The sequence below is a fragment of the Phacochoerus africanus genome, chromosome 8 (assembly GCF_016906955.1).
Source record: "Phacochoerus africanus isolate WHEZ1 chromosome 8, ROS_Pafr_v1, whole genome shotgun sequence".
Lineage (NCBI taxonomy): Eukaryota > Metazoa > Chordata > Mammalia > Artiodactyla > Suidae > Phacochoerus > Phacochoerus africanus.
The window spans coordinates 139,551,822-139,567,059 of NC_062551.1; the positions used below are offsets into that span (position 1 = coordinate 139,551,822).

Consider the following 15,238-nt stretch of genomic DNA (forward strand, 5'->3'; position numbering starts at 1 on the left):
TTCATTACTATTTTCCTTACATATCATCAGTCTACCAAAGTATATTCATTTATTGACTGGTAATTCTGTATATATTGGATAGAAAGGAAATGACACAGTTTTTTATGTAATGTGGTTCCAAAGATATGTAAAGAATTCCTGGAGTTCCCAACATGGCGCAGTGGTTAATGAATCCGACTAGGAACCATGAGGTTGCGGATTCAATCCCTGCCCTTGCTCAGTGGGTTAAGGATCTGGCGTTGCTGTGAGCTATGGTGTAGGTCGCAGACATGGCTCAGATTCTGCGTTGCTGTGTCTCTGGTGTAGGCCGGCAGCTACAGCTCCGATTTGACCCCTAGCCTGTGAACCTCCATATGCCACCGGAGTGGCCCAAGAAATGGCAAAAAGACAAAAAAAAAAAAAGAATTCCTGATTTCTTCATTATTGTATCTAAAGTTTTTATTTTTTGAATTGTTCACATTTATTCACATTTTCTGACTATTGTTTAGATACTTACTTTAAAGAATCATGATAATAAGAGATTTAGTACACATACCTATTGATTTTCAATATAAAAACCTTTCAGATAAGGAATTATATAATATAAATTAAACAAAATAGAGATATTTTGAATGAAAACCTGTGGATCCATTTGACAGTCTTTACTAAGAAGTCTATTCTTCATGTATAAATCAACTTAATTTGTACATAAATATTAAGTTATAAAGACATAAAATTTTATCAATACATTAATCATGCTGATAATGTCTTTATTTTAATGAGAGAAAAAAGGTAAATGTGGTATTTTTTTTTTAAAGAACCTACACACTGAGGCATAGCTATAAACCCACATATCCTCAAATTTATGCCTAGAAACTTGACTGTAGATATATTGTGGTATTTGCACATTTTACAAAATTGATTAATCTGATCATTTGAAGCCAGGGTGTCATTATGTAAAAGGGAAACAAAAAGAAGAGACAGAAAACTCCATTTTGGAACCTGATTTTTCATGCTATGTCTATACCAGGAACTACCTTTTGAAACATTACAAAGGATGTCAAAATATGTTCGATGCCTGTTTCCTCATCTGGCATTTGCTAAGGCACCACATCATTATTTCTTCCTACAAAACAGCAGATTGTCTTCTGTGCTTTCCATCCCTAACCTCACACCATGTACCCATTTTTCACTGAAATACTGAAATTTCCCTCAAAATTATTATGTCTTTAATGATCACTTGAGTTAGGGAGAATAGGGTATAGCCAGTATGTCATGTGTTATCATGTAACTGCATTTATGTTGTGGCTGGAGAGAAAGAAGGGAATTGTGTTGCTATGAGCTTGAGAAATGATGTGCACAACTTCCTTATATAAAATCACAAATTTCCTGGAATTTCTCAGAGATCACTTTCCCTAAATATCAAGACATACAATTTCAGAAATATTGACTTCAATCAAGTAGCATAGTTAACATAATCAATTATCTTAATTATTGTGGTAGTTGCTCTTCTTGATACATCAGTCAAATGTGTACAAAATCACCAAAAAATGTACCAATAAAAGTTGACAGTTCAGTTCACACCAAAAGGAGAGGATTTAGAGCAGCATTGTGCAAATTTTAATGTTTGTGGATCTCAGTGTAAAAATGTTGCATGCAAATTATGTACATTCATAATAAAGTATCCACATTTGGTGAAAAATATTTTAATAGTATATATAACTTGGAAATGTAAAATATCTGCAAAAAATATTTTTAAGTCTTATGTGTAATCTTGAATTAATTAGAAACATGTACAAAGTAACTTTTTTCTCATATTATCTGTATTCAAACATAAATATGATATAGAAGTTAACAAATATAGCCATGGTTTAGATTGATATTAGAAATTAAAATAAGGATGCGAATGTTTTCGAAACAAGAATTATTGTTTTTTTTAGAAATGATTAAGAATGTTAACAGAGAGAAAAATATAGTGGTGTTTTAAAATCACAGATATTCTTGCTGATTATTTGGTCATTAGAAAAAAAGGATAATTCAGTTTGCATCTATTTCAGCTATATATGACACTGTTTAGCTTTAAATCTTAAACGGACTAAATGCCCATCACAAGCATATTGCAAATAAATCTAGTTTTTATTTTATTTGCACTCATACTTTTCTAGATTAAATTACTGTATGATAATATGCTTTTGTCTGGATGAAAGTATATAATCATTAACATTTATAGCTCTCCCTGGTAAAAAGGCAGATGACATACACTATCATTTTGTGATCCGTAATTCAATTGCTAACACATTAGGATTTTTAGTGAGAGGCTTATAATGTAAATTTCAATTCTGTACTCTGTCAGTAACTAACAAATGTTGAATTATTTCCTTCCTTAGACATACACCATTGGAATCCATTTAAAGTGCTTAATGATGTATTAATAAACCATGATTTTCCAGCAGAGTTTCTGAACTCCCCTTACTGGCACCAGCTCTAGTGCTGCCAATCAATTTAGAATGCCATGGTTTCTCAGTAAATAAAGGTTAATTGGACATATAAAGGGAAACTGAACATCAGAAATACCTATACTCACATTATTCTTGCATAAAACTTAGTTACTAAATTTCTATTTATCATGTGTGACTAAAATATTTATAATCGCATATATTAGATCTTTATGTTTTTGTTTTGAACATAAAGAGCTATCAACTTATAATTTCAGAAAATTCAATGATATCAGGCTTACTATTTTCATCTGTGTTAACTTTTCTAATTGATTATTTCTTAGAAGAAACAAATTTATGTAGCATAATTTGTGATTAGTAATTTTACTTTAAGTGCTTTTTTAAAAACAAAAACCATTCATTCTCCTCAATCCCCCATATCTTGTTCTCTATAAAAATAAATATATTGGAAATTACTTACGCACTTGTACCATCATTTCCTCAAATAGTTTCTATTTATTTTCTTACTTCCTCATCTATTAGAGAGCTGAAATATAGCCTGCTTTTGATGGATTCTGTTGTCTTGTATTCAGTTCAGATGTGAATCATGTGCTTGAACTGTTTGGAAAAAAACATGTTAAGTAGGTATTGATACTCATCAGATACATAATTTTGGAAATTTGATTTTATCTAGTAAGAAAAAAGAAAATATGCTTGTATAGAGGGCTAACTGTTCAGAAAAGCCACTTCAGACAAAGAACATTTAATAATGCCTTAAAAAAATCAAGAATGACATGGCTGATATAGCTAGAAGTTTTTGTTTGTTTCTTTGTTTTGTATTTTTAGAGCTGTACTCATGGTATATGGAGGTTCCCAGGCCAGGGGTCAAATTGGATCTGTAGCTGACAGCCTATACCACAGCCAGAGCAACACCAGATCCGAGCCTCATTTGTGACCTACACCGCAGCTCAGAACAACACTGGATCCTTAACCGACTGAGCATGCCAAGCATGCCAGGTATCAAACCCACATCCTCATGGATACTAGTCAGGTTCATTCCCAATGAGCCAAACAGGAACTCCCCCACAACTTGAAATTTAAATAATTCATTGGGAGCTAGAAATAATAAAAAAGTAAAAAGCATAATAATAAGAAAGTAAGAAACTAGAATAAATAATTTTAGCCTAGAAGCTGGCCAGAGGACAAAGCAGGTAGGAGGTTACCAGCCTCTCACCACAACTTCGTCATCTCCATCTGACTTTGGACACCCCCAAAGGGGAACCTTAGTGAAGGATATGAAAAAATTAAAAAAAAAATTCCTAGCAGAAAATTTGGAAATTTATCTCCAATTCACTACTGTCTCTAAACTCTAAACACAAATCATCATTCACCCTAGTTTTGTACATTTCCTCCTCAAAAGCACCAAATTTCAAACTTGAAACTGTGGACCCAAGTTATTATGATCCTTGGAAATAACTAAGCACCAGAGTGAAGCCAAGACAAATTACTTCTGAAGGAAATAATGTCAATCCTAGCCCTCAAATATTTTCCACTAAGTTCCAAGGAAAGTGAACTCACCATTGAAAAATCACTAAAAACATGAGAAAACTCCACCACCACAGGAAAAAGACAGGTAAAGCATTGCAAAAGATGTATTATTGGTCCACAGCAAATGCGATTTTCATATTTAAAAGATGCAAAATTTAAAGCTGCATTTTTGAATAAATATAAGAAAGAATTGAAATAATGGTAAATGATAGACTATCAAACCTGAGTATGATTTACAACAGAACTAGAGATTTTAGAAATTATAAAAAGTAACTGAGGTGGTCCCATCGGTGGCCTTGTTCACTGGGTTAAGGATCCGGGGGATGAAGATGAGGGTTCAATCCCTGGCCTCACCGAGTGGGTTAAGGATCTGGTGTTGCCCTGAGCTGTGGTGAAGGTTGCAGATGCAGCTTGTATCCCTTGTTGCTGTGGCTGTGGTGTAGGCCAGTGGCTACAGCTCTGATTCGACCGCTAGCCTGGGAACCTCCATATGCTGCAGGTGTGGCCCTAAAAAGACAAAAAACAAAAAGTAACTGAAAAATAATGTATTCTCCAAATAACAGTTTCAAAATGAATAAGCAAAAATGCAGAATTACCTGAATATTTTATCAATAATAGCTACAAGTCTGAAGAATTTCTCTAAATACCTTGAATTCATTTCTTATATTTACAACATAGGTAGAGTCCATTAGACTTATTCAGATATGTATGTATGCATGTATGTATTTTGCTTTTAGGGCTGCACCAGTGGCATATGGAAGTTCCTGGGCTAGGGGTGGAATCAGAACTACAGCTGCTGGCATACACCACAGCCACAGCAATGCAGGATCCAGTCCACAACCTACACCACAGCTCATGGCAACACCAGATCCTTAACCCACTCAGTGAGGCCAGGGATTGAACCCTCATCCTCATGGATACCAGTAGGGTTCATAATCCACCGAGCCACAATGGGAACTCCCTAAGGTATTTATTTACCAGTACATTAGTTGTTGTAAGTACTAATCATTTTCTAGTTAAGCAGTATGTTACCTTATAGTCACATAAAATTGAAGTTATGGCCTTTGGCTTTGAGTAGATGACATTCTAGCACAGGAGTTGATGATGTCTCCCAGTTCTAATTTTATTTTCAGCTAGCAGTCAGTTCAATTCACTCTCCCCATCAAGACAAGGGGAAGAATCTCACAGGCCAGATCTTGGCCCTTAGCCTTGTAGACATTCCTAATGTTAAGTTAGATAAACAGAAGGAAATGACATATAGGCCAAGGGAGTTAGAAGAAGAAAATTTCTGGTTTGACACTATTGACAAAGTATAAAACAATAATCATGCATATAGAATATAATATCATTGTATTCTTACTCTGGGTAACAGTGACATAAAGATTCTTACTCTGGGTAACAGTGACATAAAGATTCTTCTGGCTCTTGAGGGTCATAACCAATTTCAATGTACACCCACCTTTCCAGAGCTTTAGGAGAAAAAACAAGCACATCTAGAATGCAAGATTAAGCTGGTAGTTTACGATGTTGTAGGGGAACAGAATACATGGCCAAATTTTTCATGCATCTGGACTTTGCAAATTCTACATTGTTTGTATTAGGAAGGAAAACTACTTTGAATGTTTTAGGTACTTTAGAATTCATTATTAAGTGATAAATCTTGCCTTTCTATTCAAAATATTAAAAACAATACCAGGTTTCTAAAACCAAGCTCCCAAATTTTACACGAGTTTTTAATGCAGGTAGAAGAAATCTCCCTGCAGAGTAAAAAAAATCTAATTAAAAATAAACAGGTATGAGTGTTGCTAAACATTTATTTGAAAATTTACATGTCAGTTTTTGACAAACTGATTCTAGCAGTCCATTTCAAATTTTGAAAAGTGATTTTTTCAAATTTAAATTTATATAAACACAAAAATTTCCTTAGATAATACTTAAAAATATAAATAAGTGAATTTGCAATAAAAAATATTTGTGCTTCCCAGCAGGCTTCATTTAGGTTTGAAGGAAAGCAAACATATACTATAGATATCTAAGCATATCTATCCATCTCTCTATTTATAGACTTTCATTTATGTTTATACTTATGTACATACCTGTATATAGTATTAACCTTAATATTAATATTAAGACATTCAAAATATCCAGCTTATGTTTGACTTTCTGCTTTTTCATTTCTACCCAACAGTGTATGTGAGCCTCCTGTTATGGAAGATAAAATAAACTGACATATTTTCCTTTAGGTTGGCCTCATATGTGTCTACTGAGTTGGCTTATACTTGAGCTAATTGACAAGACTGGTAATATAAATGATATGTAAATGAACTCCCTCTGGGATTCCTCATTCTAAGTTCAATTGATGCCTGTGCAGACATAGCACTTTGTAAAGTTATTCCAAGGTATTTAATTTTGTGGTTTGTGTAGAGATTCAGTGTTATTGACAGTGATACATTGGCCTCCTATACTATCTATCTCTGACAAACATTCTCTGCTTTAAACACAGCACTATGGTTGATAAGTTTTAAGCATGTGAAATGGGTGCTGATGATGTATTATTGATGATAAAATTAAATCATGGACAATCTAAAGCTGTGCTAATATGACTTGCCTCTTACTCACACTTACATACAAAGATATCCAATTTTTTTTTCTCTGAAGATATACTGTAATTAGCAATAGAAAAATGGAGCTCACATGATTGTTCACCTTCAAACATTTCTTTTTAAAAAGTGGCTATATTTAAGGTGGTTTATTTAGTTACTATATATTTCGCTGTTACAATTTTTTGTTGCAAATTGTTCTGTGCCCTGTAGGACATTTACCAGTGTCTCTGTCCTTTCTCCCCTAGATGCCAATAGCAACCCTCCTAAGTTGTGACTATCAAAATTATATCTAGACAGCCATATAAGGGCAAAGTTGTCTCCAACTGAAAAGTTCAATACGCTGAGGTCCCTACCAAATGTGTCACAATTTCAGTGAGAACCCAAATCTGACTGGCTGGAACTTAAATGCGGGAACTCTCAGGATTTTCACCTCTCAGCTCCACAGTAATTTTTCATTCCTCCATAGCTGTTCTTTGACAAACGAGATGGTGTCCTGTTGTAGAAACATGTAGTTTAATATTAACCCAAATGCTTAAGCATATGCATATGCCACTTTATGGTGATCTTTTCCTAGATAGCTCTTTCATCTCTTACTCTGTGTTCCAAAAATTTTAGCCACTTCAGTCTCTCCACATTCTAACCTCTTTTTCCTCAACTTGGTAGGTTGGGCATGCCCTCCTGTGATATCCTGACTACAGACAGAAAGCCAGAGAGCTCATATGGGTTGCCTCTCTTGTTTTCTTTCTCTGAGGATCAGAGTCTTGTACTACCTGTTGTCCAATTTCTGAAACACTTGTTCTACATAATTTGCCCAGCTTTCTACTTGTTATAGCAGCAGAGCAAGTCCAATAAGAGTTTCCCCTTCCTCCATGGCAAGCAGTAGAAATAATGTAGGAGTTCAAGAACACAGGGTAATGTTTGGACACACTTCTATGCTCACAAATTATCTCTTTAAAAATAACAAATGGGTTTGTTACCAAACATGTTTGTGCTGGACATGTTTGTTATTGTAATATCAGCCTTTAAATATACAATAAAGTATTAAAGAAATCCCTTTCATGAAAAATCAAGGAAATCTTTTGAAAATTTAAAGACAAATGACTTCAAAACATGTTTGTCTCTGGAGTTCCCTTGTGGCCTAGTGGTTAAGAATCTATCATTGTCACTGCTATGGCTTGTGTTTGATCCCTGGCCCAGGACCTTCTACACACTGTGGCCAAAAACCAATAAAGTCCCACCAAACCAACAAAATATTTGTCTCATTATATGCAAGATAATTGTCAAAGAATGAGAAAAATGTAAAGAATCTAGGTGATCTGCACTCATGTTTCCTCACAAATATTTTTGAGTTCTTATCTGAACTTAAAATATCCCAAGCTTAAAATTATAATTAAGACCATATTAATGTTGTTTATACTACAAGCACAATGTGAAACTGTAGTTAGAATCCTCAAAGAAAAGTCTTATTCCCACCTTAAAATCTGACAAACACATGTATATTTTGTAAGTTTTGATTTAACACTATATTTCAAATATCCATAATTTTTATTTTTTATTTTATTTATTTAAATTTTTATGATTTATTTACAATGTTCTGTCAACTTCTGCTGTACAGTAAAGTGACCCAGTCATAAATACATATACATTCTTTTTCTCACATTATCCTCCATCGTGTTCCATCACAGGTGATTAGATATATAGTTCCCTGTGCTATACAGCAGAATCTTATTGCCTATCCACTCCAAATGCCAGAGTTTTCATCTACTAACCCTAGACTCCCAATACATCCCACTGCCTCCCGCTTTCCCTGTGGCAATCATCAGTCTGTCCTACATGTCCATGATTTTTCTGTTTTACGGATAGATTGTTTTTGCCATATTTTAGACTCTACATATAAGTGATAGCATATGGTGTCTCTCTTTCTCTTTCTGGCTTATTTCACTCAGTATGAGAGTGTAGTTCCATCCATGTTTCTGCAAATGGCATTATTTTGCCCCCTTTTTTTATGGCTGAGTAGCATTCAATTGTGTATATGTACCACATCTTCCTAATGCATTCATCTGTCAACTGGCATTTAGCTTGTTTCTATGTCTTGGCTATTGTGAATAGAGCTGCAATGAACATACGGTGCATGTATCTTTTTCAGCTAAATTTTTCTCTGGATATATACCCAGGAGTGGGATCGCTGGGTCATATGGTAGTTCCATATTTAGTTTTCTGAGGCATTTCCATACTGTGTTCATAGTGGTTGTATCAATTTGCTTCCCCATGAACAGTGCAGAAAAGTTCTCTTTTTTTCTATGCCCTCTCCAGCATTTGTTATTTGTAGACTTGTTATTGATGGCCACTCTAGCTAGTGTGAGTTGGTACCTCATTGTAGTTTTAATTTGCATTTCTCTAATAGTTAATGATGTTGAGCATTTTTTCATGTGCCTGCTGGCCATCTGCATGTATTCTTTGGTGAAATGTCTATTTAGATCTTTTGACCATTTTTCTAATGGGTTGTTTGGTTTTTTTGTTGTTGAGTTTTATGAGTTTATATATTTTGGAGATTAAACCTTTGTCTGTTGAGTCATTTACAAAAAATTTTCTCCCATTCTGTGGATTGTCTTTTTGTGTTTTTTTTTTTAATGGTTTTCTTTGCTGTGCAGAAGCTTTGAGTTTAATTAGGTCCCATTGGCTTATGTGTGTCTTTATTGTCTTTATTCTTAGTGGTGGATCACATAAGATATTGCTGTAATTTCTATAAAAGAGTGTTCTGCCTATGTTTTACTCTAGAAAATTTATAGTGTCTGGCCTTACATTTTGGTCCTTAATCCATTTTAAGGTAATTTTTTTTGTATGGTGTTACATGTATTAACACAAGAAATTAGAAATTAGACATAAGAAATGAAAATGATCTAATTTAATTCTCTCACTTGCAGTTGTCCAGTTTTCCCAGCACCACTTATTGAAAAGATTATCTTTCCTCCACTATATGTTCTTGCATCCTTTATCATAGATTAGCTGACCACAGATGTTTGGGTTTATTTCTGGGTTTTCTATCCTGTTCCATTGATTTATATTTCTGTGTTTGTGCCAGTACCATACCATCTTGATGACTGTAGCTTTGTAGTAGAATCTAAAGTCTTGGAGGCTAATTCCTCCAGTTCTGTTTTTTCTTTTCAACATTGCTTTGGCTATTTGAGGTCTTTTGTGTTTCCATACAAATTTTAAAATATTTTGTACCAGTTCTGTAAAGAATGTCATTGGTAATTTGATAGGGATTGCATTAAATCTGTAGATTGCCTTAAGTAGGTATTGTCATTTTGACTATATTGATTCTTCCAATCCAAGAGCATGATATATTTTTCCATATATTTGTGTCTTCTTTGATTTCTTTCATCAGTGTTTTATGGTTTTCAGAGCACAGGTCTTTTGACTCTTTAGGTAGATTTATTCCTAAGTATTTTATTCTTTTTGATGCTATGGTTAATGAGATTGTTTCCCTAATTTCTTTCTCTGATCTTTCATTGTTAGTATAAATAAATGCTGTCAATTTCTCTGTATTTATTTTGTATCCTGTGACCTTATCAAATTCATCGATGAGCTCTAGTAGTTTTCTGGTAGTGTCTTTAGGATTTTCCAGGTATAGAATCATGCCATCTGCAAACAGTGATAGTTTTACTTCTTTCTCAATTTGGATTCCTTTTATTTCTTTTTATTCTCTGATTTACATGACTAGGACTTCCAAAACTATGTTGAATAACTTTGGTGAAAAAGGACATCCTTGTCTTGTTCTTGATCTTAGTGGAATGCTTTCAGTTTTTCACCATTGAGAATGATGTTACCTGTAGGTTTGTCATAAATGGCTTTTATTATATTAAGGTAGTTTCCCTCTATGCCCGCTCTCTGGACAGTTTTTATCAGGAATGGATGTTGAATTTTGTCAAAAGCTTTTCTGCCTCTATTGAGATGAGCATATGGTTTTTATTTTTCAGTTTGTTGATGTGGTGATCACATTGATAGATTTGTGGATGTGGGAGAATTTTTTTCATCCCTGGGATAAATCCTACTTGATCATGGTATATGATCTTTTTAATGTATATTTGTATTCAGTTTGCTAGTATTTTGTTGAGAATTTCATCTATGTTCATCAGTGATATTGGCCTGTAAGTTTCTTTTTTTGTGGTATCTTTGTCTGGTTTTGATATCAGGGTATAATGGTGACAACATAGAATGATCTTGGGAGTGTTCCTTCCTCTGAAAATTTCTGGAAAAGTTTCAGAAGAGGTGTTAACTCTTCTCTGAATGCTGTGAAGCCATTAGGTCTTGGACTTTTGTTTTTTGGAAGTTTTTAAATCACATTTTCAATTTCAGTACTTGTGATTGGTTATCCTTATTTTCTGTTTCTTCTGGTTCAGTCTTGGTGTGTTGTATCTTTGTAAGAATCTGTCCATTTCTTCTAGGTTGTCTATTTTATTGGCATACAGTTGCTCAGAGTAGTCTCTCATGATTCTTTGTATTTCTTTGTTGTCATTTGTAACTTCTTTTTCATTTCTAATTTTATTGATTCGAATCTTCTCCCTTATTTTCTTGATGAGTCTGGCTAAAGGTTTATGAATTTTGTTGGTATTTTAAAAGAAACAATTTTTGGTTTCATTGATATTCTCAATTACTTTATTTGTCTCTATGTTGTTAATTTCTGATCTAATATTTATGATTTTTTTTCTTTCTACTAAATTTCTTCCTTCTCTAGTTGTTTAAGGTGTAAGGTTCGATTGTTTATTTGCATTTTTTCTTCTTTCCTGAGATAAGATGTATTGCTATAAACTTCCCTCTGAAAACTGCTTTTTCTGTGTCCCATAGATTTTGGATTGTTGTATCTTCATTGTCATTTGTCTCTATGTACCTTTTAATTTCCTCTCTGATTTCTTCAATGAGCCATTGGTTTTTGTGGTAGCCTATTGTTTAGCTTCCAAGAGTTTGTGTTTTTTGCTGCTTTTTTTTGCAGTTTATTTCTAGTCTTTTAGCATTGTGATCAAAGAAAATTATGAAATGATTTCAATTTTTAAAAATTTATCAGGCCTCAATCTGTGGCCCAAGACATGATCTATCCTGGAGAATGTTCCATGTGCACTTGAGAAGAATGTATATTCTGCTACTTTAGGTGAAAGTTCTGTAGATATCAGTGAAGTCTATTTGGTCTAGTGTATCATTTAAAGCCTGTGTTTTCTTGCTGATTTTCTGTCAGGATGATCTGCCCATTGCTAAAAATGGGGTGTTAAAGTCCCCCCTATTATTGTGTTACTGTCAATTTCCCCTTTTATGGTTGTTAGTAGTTGCCTTATATATTGTTCTGCTCCTATGTTGGGTGCATATATAATTAAAATTATTTCTTCTTGTATTGATACTTTGATTATTATGTAATGTCCTTGTCTCTTGTGACCTTTTTTATTCAAAAATCTATTTTGTCTGATATGAGTATTACTATTCTTTCTTTTCTATAATTTCCATTTGCATGTAATATTTTATTCCATCCCCTCAAGTCTGTATGTGTCCCTAGATCTGAAGTGAGTCTCCTATAGACAACATATATATGGGTCTCACTTTTGAATCCATTTATCTAGTCTTTTTCTTTTAGTTGGAGCATTTAATCTGTTTACATTCAATGTAATTATGGATATGTATGTATTTATCATTAACTTAAAAATTTTTTTGGATTGCTATTTTAGGTCTTTTTTCTTCCCTTCCTCTATTTGTTGTCCTTTCTTGTGATTTGCTAACCATGTATGGTGTTATGTTCAGCTTGTTTTTTCTTTTTTATGTGTGTGACCATTATAGTTATTTGACTAGTGGTTCCCCTTATATTTTGATATGTCCATTTTTATGTGTGCAGAATTGTTTTGTCTTGCTGGTCTCCTTAATTTCAATTGCATTTTCAAGGTTTTGTATTTGTCCTTTCCTCTTCTCATGCTTGCTAATATAGATATCATATTTGTCAATGTGTGATTTCCTACTTTTAAATTATCTTTGCCTTCCAGTGAGTTTCTTCATTTTTAATATTTTTGTTCCTAATTGTGGCTTTTCCTTTTCTGCTTAGAGAATTTCCTTTAGTAGTTGATGCAGCACTGTTTTGGAGGTTCTGAATTCTCTTAGCTTTTTCTTGTCTGTGAAGCTTTTGATCTCTAAATCAAATCTGAATAAGAGTTTTGCTGTGTAGAGTATTCTTGGTTCAAGCTTCCTCTTTTCATCACCTCAAATATATTTTGCCATTCCCTTCAGGCTCGTAGAGTATATGGTGAGAGACCAGCTGTTATCCTTATGGGAATCCCCTTACATGTGTTATGTTCTCCCTTGTGGCTCTTAATATTCTTTTTTAAACTTAATTTTTGTCAGTTTGACTAGTATGTGTCTTGCTGTAGTTCTTCTGGGGCTTATTTTGTATGGAATTCTCTGCTTCTTTGACTGGAGTGAGGGTTTCCTTACCCATATTCAGGAAATTTTGGGTTATAATTTCTTCAAATATTTTCTCTGGCCCTTTTTCTCTCTCTTCTCCTTCTGGAACCCCTATGATTTGAATGTTGGTAAGTTTAGTGTTGTTCTAGATGTCTCTTAGGTGCTCCTCAGTTTTTTTTTTCTTTTTACTTCTTTTCTGTAGCAGTGATTTCCGCCACTCTGTCTTCCACCTCACTTATTTGTTCTTCTGCCTCCATTAACCTGCTGTTGGTTCCTTCTAGATTATTTTTAATTTCAGTTATTGCACCATTCATTTTGCTCTTCAAATCCTCTAGCTCTTTGTTAAACATTTCTTTTAAGTTCTCGGACTCTGTCTCCATTCTTTTTCCAAGATCTTGGATCATCTTTACCATCATCATTCTGAATTCTTTTTCTGGTAATTTGCCTATATCCTCATCATTTAGTGGTTTTTGTGGGTTTTTTTTTTTTTTTGTCTGTTCCTTTGTCTGAAAGCTGCTTGTTGTCTCATAGTGTATTCCTTTCTGTTTATCATCCCCTTGACTGCTGGTATGTAGATGTTGAAGCCAGTGCCTGGTCCTGGAGTTCTCAGGGGTGGTGGTGGTTCATGTGTACCTCTTTGTGGATAGGTTCTAGGGATTGTTCTATGTAGATACAGGAGAAGGTGTTGCTGTTCTGCCGTCACTCTCTTTGCTTGGCCACTCTAGAGATCTCTCTCTAAAGCTTCAGGGGTGGGGGCTTCTACCTAGTTGTTTCTCACGGGCTCTCCCTTTAGCTGAAGTATGTGTTTCTCTGGGGTCTCTCCCCCTGCCTTGCGCCTGGTAGGAGTGCTCTCTGTAGCCCTGAAGATTGGAATGTGGGGTAATGGGCCTCACCTGGCTACCTGGTGTGGAAAGAGTGCCACTGATGTGAGCCTTCACAGGGCCACTGGCAGGGGCCCTGTATCTTGTGCTTTTTGCTGGTTGGGCTGCCCACAGCTCCATCAGAGAACAGGCACCTGCAGCCCTCTAGTGGGAAAGGACACTGCTGCCTGGAGCTTTTCTGGTGCTGCTTTGCTGGCTTGAGCTTCTGCAGATTCTCTGGGTGGAACCAAGGTGCCTGTATTTTCCCTGATCCACAGGGAGCAGGCACCATCAGCCCTCTCATGGGAATGGGTGCTACTGTGCTGGCAGAAGCCTCTGAAGATACTCTGGATGGAGTGGAGACACTTGCGTTTGCCTGTTCTTTCTCTGCTCAAGCAGATCACTGCTTTTGCAGGAAGTGAGCATTGCCACCAGCAGTTTTGCTGGCATTGCTTTGCTGGTGAAATCCTCTGTAGAGTCTCTGGGTGGAGTCAGGGTACCTATATTTTCCCTGATCAGTAGAGAGTGGGCTCTGGCAACACTCTTGTGGGAATGGGTGCTGCCTCTCTGGGCAGAGCTGAGACTTCTGTGTTTTCCCTGCGCAAGCTGGTCATTGGTTTTGCAGGAAGTGGGTGCTGCCATCAGCAGCTTTTCTGCCACTGCCCTGCTAGTCAGAATATATGCAGATTCTCTGGGTGGAGCCAAAGCACCTATGTTTTCCCTGACCTTTCCCAGGCTGAGCACTGCCACTGCTGGCAGTTCTTCTGGAGCAGATTTGGCTCCACTACCACAGGGTCTCTTGCTGGCTGGAACTGGGAACTTGTATAATTCCCCCCAGGTGGTTACTCCACCTGCTCCAAGAAGTCTGTACCCTAAGGGCAGGTATGCTTTCCAGCTGTTGCTAGACAGTGACTATGGATAAAGTGGTTCCAGAGCAGAGGCAGTCAGTGTCCAGCAGCTTTAGAAAGCAAGGGTAGGTAACAAGGCTGTAGTGGTGGATCCTGCCCCTTTCATCACCCCCAAACAATGGTGTCTAATCTCTAGCCCGACTGGATTTCCTCTGCTTAGATGCTCTCCATTGTGGTCATCCTTTACTCTAGTCCCTCCAGTCTGTTTCCGCATGACCAACCCAGTTTTTTTCCCCCATGTATCCAGCCCCAGCTCCCTTTTTGGGCCTGATCTCTAAGGCCAAAGTTTTAGTTTTGAACACCTGCTGGCACCTGCCCACAGCTGCCCATTGCCTGCAGCACTGATGATTTGTGGAGGACTGTCTCCTTCTTAACTGCTTCAAACCATTTGTCTAGAGTTCCTTCTCCATTTTTGCCTGGTCTTGTTGCTGGTGGGGTAACTTCCTGGTGTACAGGAGCTATTCCTC

General features: G+C 35.8%; 1 pseudogene; it reads right to left on the reverse strand.

Annotated features, from left to right (window-relative positions):
• Positions 1-14,004, reverse strand: part of LOC125133383 (tyrosine--tRNA ligase, mitochondrial-like) — a 34,125-nt pseudogene extending 20,121 nt beyond the window's left edge.
• Positions 14,005-15,238: the final 1,234 nt, after the last annotated feature.